Genomic DNA, 17,193 nt, shown 5'->3' on the forward strand with positions numbered 1-17,193 from the left:
CATTAGTTAAGTCATTAAATGCAAAATGGTTGATCTAGTTGTCATAATCTGTCAAGCATAATTATTTTCTACACATTTCTATTAGACTTTTTGTAAATTTGCCATTAATTGTGCAGGTGAATCTTGACTTTCACTAATGAAGAGAATGTAGATCAGTCAATGATAAACAGTTCTCTGAAATAGCTCAAAAGGTGCATCTCATGAACCTTCAATTGGAAAGCACATATAGACAGAGGACAACACAAGAGTTACAAATTCTGACAATGGATGAACATCCAGGAAACAATCAGGGTTAACAGCTGAGAGGAAGAAGAGGAGTACGGATGCGTGGAAGGGTGCAGAGGAAGAGGCAGAAGAGGCCAAGGACAGAGGTGCAAATCAGATTAAATAAGGGCCACAATTGTGGACTATGTTGTCAATCATGGCCTTACAATGGCTGAGGTGGGTCAAAGGGTGCAATAATTCAAACATTTTGAAACAGTCTCTTTCAATCAATATCTCACATACAGAAATGTGTAAATTTGTACTTTTGAAATGGATATATGGCATACATAAGAAGTGCAGCCTTCTGCATTTCAATACAGTAACTGTCATCCAAACTGCTGCTATAGTTTACATCAGATAATACTAACAGAGTGCACTGTTATATTGACAACATGACTAAGCATTTTGCCTATCTCGTTTGTGAACAATGACACAAGGACTTTTCATTCTGATGGCACTGATATGTTCATTGACATAAATACTTACTTTTGAGAGATGAACTAAAGATTTTGAGTAAGTTACAGGCTTCTGCAGGTAATCCATTGTGTGGTGCTGTTTGTACGAATTGTTTTAAGAAATGCACATACCTCTTTGCAAATATTAAGGACGATTCGAGAAATGCACCAAAGCGACTGAGAAAAACTGTAATCGCTCTAGTGCACTCTAATTCATAACGTCTGATGACAAAGATTGACACAGTACTGCAGTACTGTGCTTCATCACAGCTGTTCCCTGGGTTATATGGAAGATGGGTTATTTTGTTTTCTATTGTAAAATTGTTTCTGTACACAAACAACAAGCCCTTCTTTCCCCACTCAAAATATTGTTCTGCGCTCTATTCCTCGGTAAATACAGATAGAGCATTGTGAGTCCTCTGTCTCCTGTTGATTGTCCATTGAAGTGAAATTAATAAAGTGTCTTAATCGCACAGCCAAATCAAATACATCGGTTGTCTTTGCAATCAGCTCAGTGATTTTAGACCGAGCCACCAGAGATTGGGAGAGAGAGAGACATAAAGAGACAATCCAGCGCATTGTTCGCTCACTCAAATGCTTCAGCCAGAAACCCAGCGCTGTCTCATCTAAAGCAGCTTAGGATTGTCCTGACTGTTATATTGTGAGCAGAACTCAGACAGAAGCTTACAGTACTTTTCAGTCACGATGTTAGTGGTGAAATAATGGAGAACAGTGGTACTGTAATTTCTGACATTGGGTAAAGGTCAAAGGTAGCGTCTCATGAGTTTCAGGCTCAGCAGAATGTCTTTTGAAAACATTTCATACAAACTGACCTAGACATCGCGAATTAAATCAGCAATTGTTTTGGTTGAACCCAGACCAGAAGAATATAATCCAAATGAATAAAAGAAATCACTGTTATCTGGATCATAAATAATGTTAGATTACAAAAGTAATCATAGCTGCGGGACAAGATCGACATGAGCGTCATAATGGCGAGCTTTTCCGTGTGTGACGCTTGATTGCTTTTGCTTTTTTTTAAGCATTTGCTGTAGTCTAAATCCGTAGATATCTATTTTTGCCTGTTTTTGGACAAACATTGTTGAGGCCATGTGGTATTTTTTTTACAAATGTTGGCTCCGATGCACTTGTACGTGAGGATTATACTGTTGAACTGCCATCAAACAGGCAGAAACTGGCTTGTTTTGAGTGAAAAGTAGGTTATTTGGTTTGTTCCCGTACCGTATCGCTGAGGTATGAGCTTTAAATCCAAAGTGAAGAACTAGTACTCCAAACAACGTCATTTTCTTGATCTTGGGTCAACTTCTTTCTGCTATTCAGTACAGATGGTGGAAAAAAGAAATCCCTGATTGATTTTGCTAGGGGCAAAGATCTCGGTGGAAAAAAAGTGATGAAGGAGTTTCCATGTGGTTTTCATGACTTCGTTGTGTCCCGGAGTGAGTCAGGCGGATGAGGTTTAGCCGAATTCATCTGCATTTTTTATCTCATCAAAACGAGATTTTTAAGCCAAAGACAAGTTAGATGAGACAAATTAATTCCTCCTCCGCTGTACGACAATCCCATCCCTAAAACAAGAACATTCAGTCGTGTCCCTGCAGAGGGTCTTTCCACTCATAGAGCACAGCGTGGAATTCCCGTAATTCATGAGAATAACTCGCATCACCTCTCCACGTGAGGGAGCCTCTTTTGTGCTGTTTGGAGGTTTAAGGTGTTCCAAGATTTCAAACAACTGTGACTTCCTCCTGTGTTCGGTGGCAAAAATGTTAAATAGGGACGAGAGAGCTGTGTGATATCAAGAATAATTTATGACGTTAAATGTGTTCTACTTAACACTGAGCTCTCCCGCTGATATACCTAAGGCACAAATAATGGCGAGGAACTGGCCTACCCCAGCGCATTAGCTTCATCCTACACGTTTCAAACATAAAGATACTAGATGCCGATTGTTTTTATTAAAGAAGCTGAAGCTGAGAGGATTGTTTTCATAGCCCTCTGTATATTCAAGAGGTTTTAAAGTAGATTTGGCAAATAATGAAAGAATACTATGAGTTATTCAGTCTCAAAGGGGGAAAAAAAATAACATAGAAAAACAAGAATAGAAATGTTATGTATTATGCTTTAATATAGAAGCTGAGAGCTTTGACTCTCAATTACATTCAGGAGTTTTACGGTAGATAATGCAAAAATAATACTATGAATTATAAGGGGACAACATGTTTAATGTTTCTTTTTACCTAAATACACTTTTATTTTATTTTATTTTATTTTTCAGTATTTAAAAAATGGCTCTGTCCACTGTAGTGAACACCATGCATGATTAAAAACTGAATGAATGTATGAATAATAATAGTAAGAAGAAAAATAAGAAAGAAGGAAAGAAAAGGGGGAACATTCCTGGAAAATGGTATCTGCTTTAGAAACAAAGGAGTACATCCCAGTGGCTTTTCAAAAGTGCAGATTTGATTGTTTCAAAGCACGTTTTTTCCCCCCTTAAATGCATCTAAAATATCAACTGAGACTTCATAAGGTGGAACCAATTTATCTTACTCCTCACTTTGAATAGAATTAGCATTCTCTCTAAATCACCTAATTAGTTTTTGCTCATTAAATTAAGATTCATGCCGCTTTTTCATCAAGATAAACAGCGCTGTGCATTTTATCTGGTCGCAGAGAGCTGAGGATCACAGTGCCAGATTTGTAGCTCTGCTGCGCTGCTCACTCCTGCTAAAGAAATTGAGGGAATAACACGTGATCTCACATTCAGAGCTTCTCAGCTGCATTCCTGACAATCACAGCTAACGCTTTTAGACATTAAACTTTTGTAAATAAATTGGAATAAAAAGAAATGTAATTAATTGTGTACTTTTATCACTTAAATGAATAGCCGGGTTCATCATTCACTTTAGTGTGAGAGTTAAGTTCACTCTACTACTGTAATTATTTGGTTTTCAACATTTTCTCTATGCCAGTTTGTAGTCGTATGTATTTGATTCGTATTTTTTAAACCCAGTTTGTTTGCTTGTTTGTTTGTTTTTATTTATGCAGTGTATTTCTAAATGCATACAGACTCATTTGCATGTGAATTTCATTAATTCAATAGTTTCTTTTTTTTCAGTCTGATAAATATTTTACACACAACTGGAAAACACTTGATCTAGCATACAGTTTGGCTTTTATTTATTTATTTCTATCTATTTATTTATTTTGTTTTATTTGTATTTTTTTATTCCAGTCTATTAATTATTTATGATTTTAAATATTTTTCTGTGCCATATGATTGTATACTTTAATTTATCCAGTCTATTGTTTATTTATTTTAAATGAATTTTTCCACTCTATTCTATGATTGTTAAATCGATTAATCGTGATTAATCGCATCCAAATTAAAAGTTTGAGTTTATATGTGTGTGTACTGTGTATATTTATATGTATATTCATATTTATATTTGATTTATATTATCTATAAATATAAATTAAATTATATATTATATTATATTATATTTCTTAAAATAAACATGTGTATTTATATATACATACAAAAATACACAGTACACACACATATATTATTTAAACACAAACTTTAATTTTGGATGTGATTAATCGATTTGACAGCCCTTTTATTTTTAAATCCAGTCTATTATTTTATATATGTATATATATATATATATATATATATATATACATTTATTTTTCTGTGCCAGTCTGTGATTGTATATTTGTATGTTTATTTTTAAACCGAGTCTATCTATCTTTCTTTTATTCATTTATTTAAATGATTGTCAGTTTATGATTGCTGTATAATGCGCTTTTGATAAAACCACCCCTAAATGGCATGTTAAAACAAAGAAATTGTGGTTCCTCAATTTACATGTCAATCAAACTTTTTTTTTTTTTGCCTAGAAAAGCTGCATTGTAAACCGGACCTTATGCAACTATAATCAGTCAGTTCTAGACTTGAAAATCTATTTTCTTTCTTCTACATCCACTTTGAAGTAAATGAACTGTGATCCACTCCTTCACACATGCTGTTTGAGTAAGCTTTCCTTTCCTCAAACACTTGTTAAACAACACAAAGCAGGTCAGGCCAGGTTAATCGGTGCTACTCAGAAGAATAGATGTCCATTAATATTGATAAGCACGTGTGAATTATTAATAGAGGGGAAGACGAAACTCAGGTGCAGCCCTGGAAACGAAGTAACGATTGAGAGATTGCAAAGGTATAACGCAACGAAAAAGACAGAATTCAGCCACGAATGAAGAAATTCAAGGCAATGCCCTGAGAAAATGAGAGTGGGCCGTCGAGGGACGGTTGGATAACCGAGTGGAGGAGTAGAGAGAGGGTGACAGAGGCCTCCTTCCGTGAGACGTCTGAAACGATAAACACAGTAGCCTATAGAGCCCAGGGTTTCATGAGAGGGGTATCAAACGTAATGCCAAAGCAGAACCTCAGGAGAGGCTTACTATATTTGCATCTCAGTTGCATTTCTTTGAAGATTTCCGCAATGTTACACCGCGCTTGGACACACTGCACTTTCCGTCTGCCGAAGTCAAGGCGGCCATAAACGGCTTTTTGCCAGCTTTTTTGCCTGTTGTTTCCTGCCGCATAAGTGAAATGTAAATCCGCTGTGGCTTTGGTGCCACCGTAACCTCTGGGGTTAGAATGTTAATCGGCATGGTAAACATGTTTTTGAAAATAATTTCATATTATGACGGAACACAATACGATAAAGGGAGTTAAAGGATCAGTGTTGTTTCAGCTGTCTGTTAAATCTTTCAACTTATGTGAACGCGACGGGAAAAAAGTACCTTTTTGAACAGGGTCGGAAGAATCAAAGTGTTGAAATGAGGAATGGTTACCACCAAGCAGTAAATGTGCACATTTTATGTGTGCAAGTTAATTATGCCACTTCAGAGGAGCTTGTGAAAGGATAAGGAAAGCTGCATAAATTTAGCTGTAATCCAGGCAGGCAGAACTCATTTGCAGGGATGGTCTTATCTGGGCACTGCAGCTTTCTCACAAAATTAACCTTGGATATTTGGGCCCAATTCAGAGAGTGTTTGATTCTCTCTCTCTCTCGCCGTCTCCCTCTCTTCCCCCTCTTTTTTCACTCGCTTACCCCTGTAATTCTCTCATCCTTTTCACAATCCCTTTGCCACTCTCATTCTAAGTCTCTCTCTCTCCCCCTCTCTCTCTCTCTCTTTCACGTTCACCCTCCCCTCCTCTGAGAGGAGGCCATAAAGAGTAACGCCGAGAAGAAGAGAGTTCTTGGAGCGATGTTTGACAGAATAAATAAACAAGGCCAATACTAAGCCCTTATACATGAATGACAATGTACACTATACACAATTACACAACTGAATGTGTCCTTCAGTGTAAATTCTGTTTAATCAAAAGCATGTCAGTCTCACTCTCTCTCTCTGTCTCCCACTCTCAGTGATCACATGGTCATTATTTGCCTGGAAGGTCCATTGAATTTTGCTATTTTTTGTTGTGGAGCAGTCATGATCATCATCATTATTATTCCCAAGAGTGTGACTATTATAGATAAATTAGGTCTGCAAGACGAAACAAATTTTAATCAAATTAATTATATGATATGCCGATTAATTAAGTGAATTAAATCACAGTTAATTGCATATATAAATATTTGCTAAGAAATTTTTTTTAAATAATTAAAGACCTTACATTAATGTGGCAGAGTGAATCACTGGATAGGCATTACAAAAAGCTGCTTTTGAAGTCAATATATATATATATTACATATTGACTAACTTAGTCCTTTCAAACTGTTGCTCCACAATTTATGGTCAGGTTTCTCTTTCAGCTTAAGAAATTTGCATTAATAAGAGAATAAATTAATATGCTTTTTAACTTGTATATATTCCCAGCAGGCACAGGACATCAATATAACATCAGGTTGACATTGGACATGACGTCGGACAGACGTTGCATTTTTGTTGAGAATGAACATCAGCTTGACATCAGTATTTGATGCAAATTTGACGTTGACTTAATGTTGGATTTTGGTTACACAATTAACATTAGACGTTGGATTGACATTCACCCAACATCGCAACCAAAATGTAACCAAATATCAACATCTTATGATGTTGTGTGCCTGCTGGGTTTGATCGAGAGTGACACTAAATACGTTTTACAAAAGAAAATATATTTCAAATAAATGATGTTCTTCTAAACTTTCTATTCATCAAAAATCCTCAAAGAAAGACTGCTGAAAATTCGTCGTGCCATCATAACCTTACAGGAATAAATTACATTTCAAAATATATTGAAACAGAAAACAGTTATTTCAAATTGTAATACTGTTTTTACTGTATGTAATGTAACTGTTATAAATAATTCAGTCTTATTCATATTCACATTTACATTCAAATGCATTTCTACCTGTGTATAAGTTTTTTCATCAATGTGGCTTGCAGCTCTGAATTCAGGGTTTATTTTGGTTACCTGCAGTATACTGTATAACAGTTGCTAACATGGTCTCTGTTAACCACTGGCATCACTGTGTCCATCTGGTAAGGTGAAGTGAACAACAGCGCATGTATCAGACTGTGCTTTCGTTTGCTAATAGCTGCTTCTTTATGTATGTATATCTAGCTTAGTTGCTTCAAGCCCGTATGCTAACATATGCTAATCATTCCTCAGTGTCCGTGAGGCAGGAGGCTTCAAAGTAGCGCTGCGAAATCTCAAATTAAGATGTTATTTTTATTTTAAGTGGAAGAGCTTGAGAACGCTAAAGCCTCTTTTTATTGCACACTGTACGTTCCTCTGATGCTCGAGCATTTGTAGAAAGACAGAAAGATGACGTGTCCTTTTAAATCTGGGGAGGTTTGGAGAGAGATGTAGCCTTTGGTTTCCAAACGCTCACTTTCAGGAGTTTTACTGTACTTAGTTAGGATAAACTTTGAAGGTATTTGCTACTGTGCTGAACTTTTCTCATCCGCTATTAGCTAACTATATATAGACCTGCTGTTTTCATAAGTTTGTGAGGAAACAGCTACATCTAGTCTCAAAAAGACAAAATATAATTCCCTATGGTGTAATAATGCACAGTTTTTTTGCACAATAAGTCGCCTCCCCAACAGACTCCTGAAGAGTTAAGTGGCAATATTGAATTTCAAATTATAATTCCATCACCATATAAGCCACTTTAAAATGGTGTATAAGTAGTCGCCCAGAATACACAGCATATTCCTGCTGACTCCTCAGTTTATGCTGCAAGGATAGAGCACAGTTCACTCCTTTGGGTATCGGAAAGAAAATCACAAACAGCATGGCAAACACAGATAAGCCCACAATTCTACATATTATTGACAGCAGCATGAAAATCACGGCTGATTGGACTAATTGAAATTCATGCACGAGTCATGGCATTTAGCTCGCTCTCTCTCCTCCCCCATAGCGCATTCATCCAGACAGCATGAAGGATGGATGTTAATTAGTTAACACTAAAATACCAAGCTCACTATCCCTGGATCCCACCGACTCCCACCCCACCCCAAAATAAGGAGGGGTGCTCAGTGACAGTAAATGTGCTTTGTTTTGAGAGCGAATCTTTCAAGGATTCAAAAAGGCCATCTAGGACACAGCTCATTTCTTTTCAGGTATACATTATTGTCCAGAAAATGAGCTGAGCATACAATCTCTGCACAGTTATGGCATACTGCCACTACAGGAAGCGCAGTGGCACCCAGAATGAATTCCTGCTGTCATCATTTACTCACCCTCATGAGTAAATGATGACAAAATGTGTAATTTTGTTTTTCAGCTGTGGAACACGAAGATATATATTTAGCATAGTGTCCTAGCTACTCTTTTCCATACAATACTAGGTCTCAGCTACAAAAATAGACCAAGATTATTCTAAAAGTATTGTAAAAGGAATGAACTGGCAATATAAAATATCTGTCACATTTTTTTATTTATTTATTTATGAGTGAGAACTGATTATGAAAAAAAGTTTATGGTTCATGGGACTCTATCAATAAAATGAATTAATGAATCCAAAGAATTTTCAAATGAGAAAGATTGTTGTCCAAACCTGCCAGTTGTTTATTTTAATAGATTTCTTTTAATTTAATTTTTCCACAGTGTGGTTTACAGGGTTCAGTGTGGATGGATGCCAGTCCCATTTCTGTAAAGTGCATGATTGCTATATGATAAAACAGATGGCTAAATAATAATAATTATTATTGTTATTATTCAAATAATAATAATATGCCAGATTTGTGTGTGTCAGAACTTTAGGACATACATTTTTAGCGTCAAAGTGGAAGCATATGCAATCATTTAATAAATAACCTATATATAAATCTTATAGTATATCTTCAAAAAGGCAGAATATGTATAAACCTTGATGTTGAGAGTGATTTTGCTGTCATTTTCCCTTCAAATACTTTTAAAATGTCAAAGCACACAAGACAGATAATATTATTATCTCTGGGCCCCAAACATTCAGGCAGTAAAATCATTCTCAACAAAATGTTAAGGTTTAGACATATACAGTACAAGTTATTGGTAAAATTGTTGCATATGTTTCAACTTTGACACTATGTTTGTCCTAAAATAAAGATTTTGGCATGCAGGAATCTTCTGGCACATTTCAAGGAACAGAAAGAAATAACATTAGCATTCATAGAGAAGCAGATGGCATTCATCACCTGCTACCAAATCTATGAAAGCTCTCCACTGCATATTCTCTATAAGTACATGCATACTAATGACTATACCAGACAGTTCCTTGCCTTTTTCTCCTAATTGGAGCAAAATTAAGTTGAAGAAACAGCTAGACAATTAACTGGCTGGTTTTATCAGGCTGGTGCAGTCTGGAGTAGCATCACTGCTAAAATGGTGGTGGCCCATCTGAGCTGCCAGGCACAATCTCCTCTGTGCCGTTTCAGGGGCTTTGTTTATCTCATTTTTCAATTAACCTCCTCGATTTAACTCTCATCATAAAGCGGTTTGCATGTTTGCTCCGAAGAGCAAATAAAATCGCTTGGTTCTCTCCCTTACTTTCCTCCCCTGTCTCTGTTTCACTTCAGTGTACTCTCTCACTCGCTCTCTCTCTCTCTGTGTGTGTGTGTGTGTGTGGTTGCAGACAGGCAGCGGCGGCTGTGCTTCACAGGACTGAGGTGGATTTTGAAGAGGACAGAGCCACATGTTTCAGATTTGAAAGGCTGAATCTGTCATAAGCAGAGAGCACTTTGGAGATATTGCAGTTTTGTGATAAGTTCCTACCTACTTTGTTACTATGGCATATTTTCCTGGCAGGGTTTGGCAAACAGAGCAAGACTTTAATGAAAAAAAAAAAAGCAATATGAGAAAGAAAGATGTATATGTTTATTTATAAATATACACAGATATATATAGTGTAGATAGTATCTACAGTCATGGCCAAATTATTTTGGCACCCTTGGTATATATGATCAAAGAAGGCTGTGAAAATTAATCTGCATTGTTAATCCTTTTGATCTTTTATTTAAAAATTCACAAAAATTTAACCTTTCATTGGATAATAAGAATTTAAAATGGGGGGAAATATCATTATGAAATAAATGTTTTTCTCTAATACACGTTGGACACAATTGTTGGCACCCCTAGAAATTCTTATGAGTAAAATATCTCTGAAGTACATTCCCATTCATATTCACAATTTTGAGCACTCCAGGGTGATTATGAACATGAAATTATCCAGCCATGGCTTCCTGTTTCACAGAAATATAAATAAGAGGGAAAACAAGGCCCAAATTCCCTTAATCATCCATCACAATGAGAAAAACCAAAGAATATATTTCTGATGTGCAGCAAAAGATACTTGAGCTTCACAAATTAGTGAAGTGGCTTTAAGAAAAGAGCTGGAGCAGTGAAAATTCCCATTTCCACCATCAGTGCAATAATTAAGAATTTCCAATCAACATAAAATGTTACGAAACTGCCTGGAAGAGGACGTGTGTCTATATCGTCCTAATGCACGGTGAGAAGGAGAGTTTGAGTGTCTAAAGACTCTTCAAGGACCACAGCTGGAGAATTGCAGAAAATAGTTGAGTCTCAAGGTCAGAAAACCTTAAAAGAAAAAAAGTCAAAAAGCACCTACATCACCACATGTAAAAATTGTGGTGAAAATTATCCTCGCTCATCCAAAAACAAACTCCAGCATATTCAGTTATCAGACACGACTGGAACTTCAAATGGGACTGGCTTCTATGGTCAGAGGAAACTAAAAAATGACTTTTTTAGCAGCAAACACTCAAGATGGGTTTGGTGAACGCAGGGATAAAAAGTACCCCATGTGTACAATGAAATATACTGCTGTATTGTTGATGTTGTGGGCCAATATTTCTGCTGAAGGTCCTGGACATCTTGTTTAGACACATGGCATCATGGATTCTATCAAATACCAACAGATAAAAAATCAATAAGTGACTGACTCTGTTAGAAATCTTATAATGGGCCATGTTCCAACCGTACAATAATCCAAACAAAAAAATGGGTCACTGAGCACAAAACCAAGCTTCTGCTGGCCAGTCCAGTCCTCTAACCTGAACCCTATAGAAAATGATTGGGGTGAACTGAAGAAAAGAAGCACCAACATGGAGCTGGGAATCTAAAGGGTCTGGAGTGATTCTGGATGAAGGAATGGTCTCTGATCTCTTGTCAGGTGTTCTCTAACCTCATCAGGCATTATACATTTAGAGCTGTTAAACTGGCAAATGGAGGTTTCAAAAAGTATTGAATAAAAGGGTGCCGTTAAAGGAGTCATCGGATGCAAAATTCCCTTTACAAGTTGTTTGAACATAAATGTGTTTTTGGAAGTGTGTGTACACATCCATCCTATAATGATAAAAATCCACCCAGTGTTTTTTTTTTAAATCCCCTTTCTCAAATCAGGCTGTTCTGAGGTTCCTGTCAGAATGCCGTGTACAGGCCCCTCCCACGATAGTTGATTGACAAGACCGTCTTACCTTAGACCTGTCCTGAGTGAGCTGAGAGCTGTTCGCCTCCGGTGCAGGGGAAGACAAGATGTCTCAGATTAAGTGATTGAGGTGTTTTGTTGTTGGATGTAGTAATGAATATAGCAGTCATCATTTACTCCCAACATCTGAGCTGCTGAAGACGCAGAGGATTAACGTTACTTTCGCTTTGAAGTGAATGCGCTGATCCCTGATCTACATAGATGCTTCTATGTTTGCCCGAATCATTCGTGATCCAGCTTTATCTACAGAAGAAGAGAGTATAAGGATTTTTATGAATCTTTGCAAATCGCCTTTCCTAATAATGTGCTAGTTAGCCAGTTTCGCGGCTAAAGTTTAGTATGCTCCATAGATGCCTCATTATCGACTGTTTCTATGGGCCGCGATACGTAAGCCATCCGCCATTTTTGTAACGTCTGTGAATCTTTGAGTGCATTGACTGTGTGCGTCTACAACAGCAAGTTATATGCTTGTATATCTTTGAATATTCATTGATTATTATGGTGAATGCGAGATGGCTGACGCGTCAACGTATCTGGAGCGGTCGAATAGGGAATCTACAGTATCTATGGCCTGCTCGTCACTCCAAGGAAGAGAGGGGCGGGGTCAGCAGAGCTCACTAGCATTTAAAGCAACATGAACTAGAACAGCATGCTGAAAACAGAGCTGATTTTGACAGGGTAAAGAAGGTGTTTTTTGCACTACCATTGAGGAATTTTAACCAAAGTATGTTATAGACTTTTCATTAAGACCCTAAAGAATCATATCAACTTGTGGAAAATGGAAAATCTATCTATCTATCTATCTATCTATCTATCTATCTATCTATCTATCTATCTATCTATCTATCTATCTATCTATCTATCTATCTATCTATCTGTCTATTTGTCTGTCTGTCTGTCTGTCTGTCTGTCTGTCTATGTGTGTGTGTGTGTGTGTGTCTGTCTGTCTGTCTGACTGACTGTCTACCTGTCTATGTGTGTGTGTGTGTGTGTGTGTGTTTGTGTGTCTGTCTGTCTGTCTGTCTGTCTATCTATCTGTGTGTGTGTGTGTGTGTCTATCTATCTATCTATCTATCTATCTATCTATCTATCTATCTATCTATCTATCTATCTATCTATCTATCTATCTATCTATGTTTGTTTGTTTGTTTGTTTGTTTGTATGTGTCTGTCTATCTGTGTGTGTGTGTGTGTGTGTGTGTCTGTCTGTCTATCTGTCTATATGTGACCCTGGACCACAAAACCAGTCTTAAGTCGCTGGGGTATATTTGTAGCAATAGCCAAAAATACACTGTATGGGTCAAAATTATAGATTTTTCTTTTATGCCAAAAATCATTAGTATATTAAGTAAAGATCATATTCCATGAAGATATTTTGTAAATTTACTACTGTAAATATATCAATAATAATAATAAATATATATCAGTAATATGCATTGCTAAGAATTCATTTGGACAACTTTAAAGGCGATTTTCTCAATATTTTGATTTTTTTGCACCCTCAGATTCCAGATTTTTAAATAGTTGTATCTCGGCCAAATATTGCCCTATCATAACAAACCATACATCAATTGAAAGCTTATTTATTCAGCTTTCAGATGATGTATAAATCTCAATTTCGAAAAATTGACACTTAAGACTGGTTTTGTGGTCCAGGGTCCCATATATCTATCTATCTAAAATTGTGTTTAGTTTATTTTTACAGTGTACAGTTCAAAAGTTCAAGATCAGGAAGATGTTTAATTATTAATAATGAATTTTATAATTAATTATTAATTATTAATAGATTAAGAATGCATTATATTGATGGAAGTTACAGTATAATTGTACAAAATATTTATATTTCAAGTAAATGCTGTTCTTTTGACCTTTTTATTAACCAAAGAATCTCGAAAAAGTGTATTTCCATAAAAACATTAAGCCATTTTCAATAATACAAAATGTTTCTTGAGCAGCAAATCAGCATTTTAAAATGATTTCTGAAGGATGATGTGACACTGAGTTATGATGCTGAAAATTCAGTTTTGTATCACAGGAATAAATTACATTTTAACATTATATTAAAATAGAAAACAGTTATTTTAAATTGTAATAATATTTCACAATATTAATTTAACTTTTTACTGTATTCTTGATCAAATAAATGCAGCCTTGGTGAGCATAAGAGACTTATTTTAAAAAATATTAAGAATCTTAAAATGAGACAACTGTCCCTTTAATGAAAATGTGAAAATGATTAAATTATAGAAAATACCATTGGCTCAAGAGAAGTCAATGAAAATTCCCAACTTTGATAGAAAATGTCAGAGAGAAGCACATCAGCCTCAGCCATGTGTACCCATACTACTTTTTTAAAGGAGTCACAATAATGTAGCATGTTCCCTTTAATATTAACGTTTCCCAACACTGTAGCCCATTGAGAACTGTTAATTCCTTTCAGAAAAGTTATAATGCAGGTCAATGCCTTGAGCTTTCCATTTAAGATGAAGGCTGAATTAACTTTGAACATATTGCTGGTGGAGTCAGACTCTGGAACGGGGTCCAGCTCAAAATGGAGGCTCAGCAAATGGAGGCACCAAAGCAGCGGCACTCGCCGATTAATCACTGCTAATGAGCTACGGACCCTGAGGAATACAAGAAAAATCAAAACAAATTAATAGGAAGCAATGGAGAAGATTTTAAAATACTCATTTGCATCCCCCCACAACAGACAACAATTCCCCTATCCAATCAGTGCTTGGGCTTTAAGAAATCAAACATACCCTTATCTAGGGAGGGATGCTCCTCTGACAAGCCTGTGATTGAATGAATGCATTATCCATCGCTCAAAGAGACGCGCTGTTTCGCTCAACTTTTCCCAGGGTTGCTTGCCTGAGTCGGCGCATGTTTACAGCGGCCGAGGTTGTCCTGTTATGGATGACTTGGGCGCACGGTGGAGAAAGACTCCTTCAAACTGATGGAGGGTGCACTGCTTATTTCAGCACAAACGCTCAACCCGAGAGCAGGCGTTTAGCATCTTAAGCACAGGCCACGGTGTAGAGCGTGTCAACAGCGCAGCTCTGATAGATCAATCTGGCTTTTCAAGATGAATTCAGTTCTGGATAATTTTCAGCAGCATGGTGAACCTTTCACTGCTCAGCAAGTATTTAAGTCTTATTGAGATGTTCAAAAGGAGAACGCTTGGGTGTGGTGTGTGTACAAGTGTACGGCAAGTTGTATGGGCATCCTTTACGGTGTGGTAATAGTATTATTTTGTAATATATGGGTATATAATGAATTATATTTGGTATATTTAATTTCGAAATGCTTCACAGAATGTTTTAATCATTTTTCAAGTCCCTTGAAGGCATAACCATTATAAATTAATCAAGTGATTTGATTTGATTTGATTCAATAAATTATTTATTTACTATTATAGTATTTATTAATATTTTCAATTAGCTTTCAATAAGTTTTAGTAATTGAGATATGTGCTTTTGTGATTTTATTAGATTTTTAGCTTTATTTTATATTGTACAGGTATATAATAAATTATATTTGGTATATTTAATATTAAAATGCTTCACAGAATATTTTTTATATTTTTTCCACGTCCCTTGAAGGCATAATCATAATAAAGTCAAGGCATTCCACTGATTAAAATGTAATCAAGTGATTTTAATCAAATTATTTGTAATTATATTGCATATTATTAAGATGCTAAGAGCCTATAATTTAATAATTTATTGCATATTACTATGTCAGATGAGTAAATCATTAAAGTGGCTTTAGAAGTATTTTTTTTTTCAGATTATTTAATTGTTTAAAACATTTTGTTAAATAAATACAGTGTTATTGTAGTGTTATTTATATACTATTAATGTATATTTCAATATTTTTGATTGTTGGTCATGCCATTATATTATATTATATTATATTAGTTTTTGTGATATTTATATTTAGCTTGATTTATATTAATTTCAGTTTTTGTCATTTTAGTACTTCAACTTATTTTATTTCAGTCAGATTTTTCATCTAATATTAAAATTATGAAAATAATTTCTAATAGTTTTAGTTAACAGTAACACTGATTTGATTATGGAACATTTTTATAAAATAGTACATTTAATCAAGTTTTATTTGACCTTTTATTTCCATATCATACAGTAAACAGTAAACATACAGTAAGTTGCATCTCACTGTTTTTCAGTGCCTTGTGCCATGAGCACCACATTTTAAGATGCAATGTCATCCATTTAGTTTCTTTTCATTTAACAACAAAATGTGGGGATAAAAAGCATTTTCCATCACACACCATCTAGCTATTTTTGAACGCAATGTATTTGTCCCTCATGTATGGCTGCTTACTCATTATGTGTTGCCTGCTTAAATTCATTTGACATTATTGTTAACATAATTAATTCCATTAAATGAATGTGTTGCAATGACAGCCGTAGTTTAACTGAAATGATGTTCGTTAATTTATAGAGTATTTGTGTTTCCTTAAATCTGCCCTTGTCGCTATCACACAATGGCCGCATGATCCACATGTAAATCTTCCATACAGTGTCAATTCAGATTCAGTTCACGCACAGAGGGAAAAAACTCACAGCAGAGAGACGCTCTGATTACTACTCAGCCATAATCCCTTTTCTCTGATCTCTGCTGATTTTAGTTTAATATTCCTGGGACTTTTTTAGAAGGGGGAATTATTCAAATACAAGGTGGAAATCGCTTCTCTACCTGCAGGCATTGAAGGCAAGTTTGGAGGGAGCGAGGGTGGGTGGGAGATAAATCGGAGCAAAGTGCTTATATGGCCTCCGAGGTTTTTTCTCCCTGATGTTTCCTTCCACGTCACCGGACATCTCGAACACTCGAGGTCATTTCCCCTTCTGCCCTGCTAATTTACTCGCGGGTGGCGTGTGTTTGGCAATGGCTAAAATCTCGCTCTTGAGCTTCAGCTACCCGCCCCCCGGGCCACCCAGACTCTCCCCCCGATCTGGGGTGTTCGCTGATAGCGGCGTGATAGCTGCCATGCCTTGAATTTCATTCCAGGATCACACCTCGCCAGCAGAGGAACAGGGGCTGCTAAATCACCTCTGATAATCAGCTAGACGGCTAAAGCAGCCTAGCATATCAACCATTTACTGGATATTTCCTGCTGCATGTGTGTGATGGGCTGTTGGTTGTTGTAGGTCTATTAATGCATTTAGGTTCATACAATATGGGATAAAATTAAAGGAATATGCCAGATTCAATGTAAGTTAAGCTCAATCGACAGCATTTGTGGCAAAATGTTGATTACCACAAAAGAGAATTTGGACTTGTCCCAAATTTTCTTTACAAAAAAAAAAGGTTACAACTGAGGCCAGTTTTTGGAGGATTCAAAAGCAGAAATGTGAAGTTTATCATTTTGTAAAATCATGTTAATTTTTCACTTAAAATGTGTGTGCAATTTAAGTTATTTAAGGTCATTTCAGG

Source organism: Onychostoma macrolepis, chromosome 19 (genome assembly GCF_012432095.1).
Source record: "Onychostoma macrolepis isolate SWU-2019 chromosome 19, ASM1243209v1, whole genome shotgun sequence".
In the NCBI taxonomy this organism is placed as follows: domain Eukaryota; kingdom Metazoa; phylum Chordata; class Actinopteri; order Cypriniformes; family Cyprinidae; genus Onychostoma; species Onychostoma macrolepis.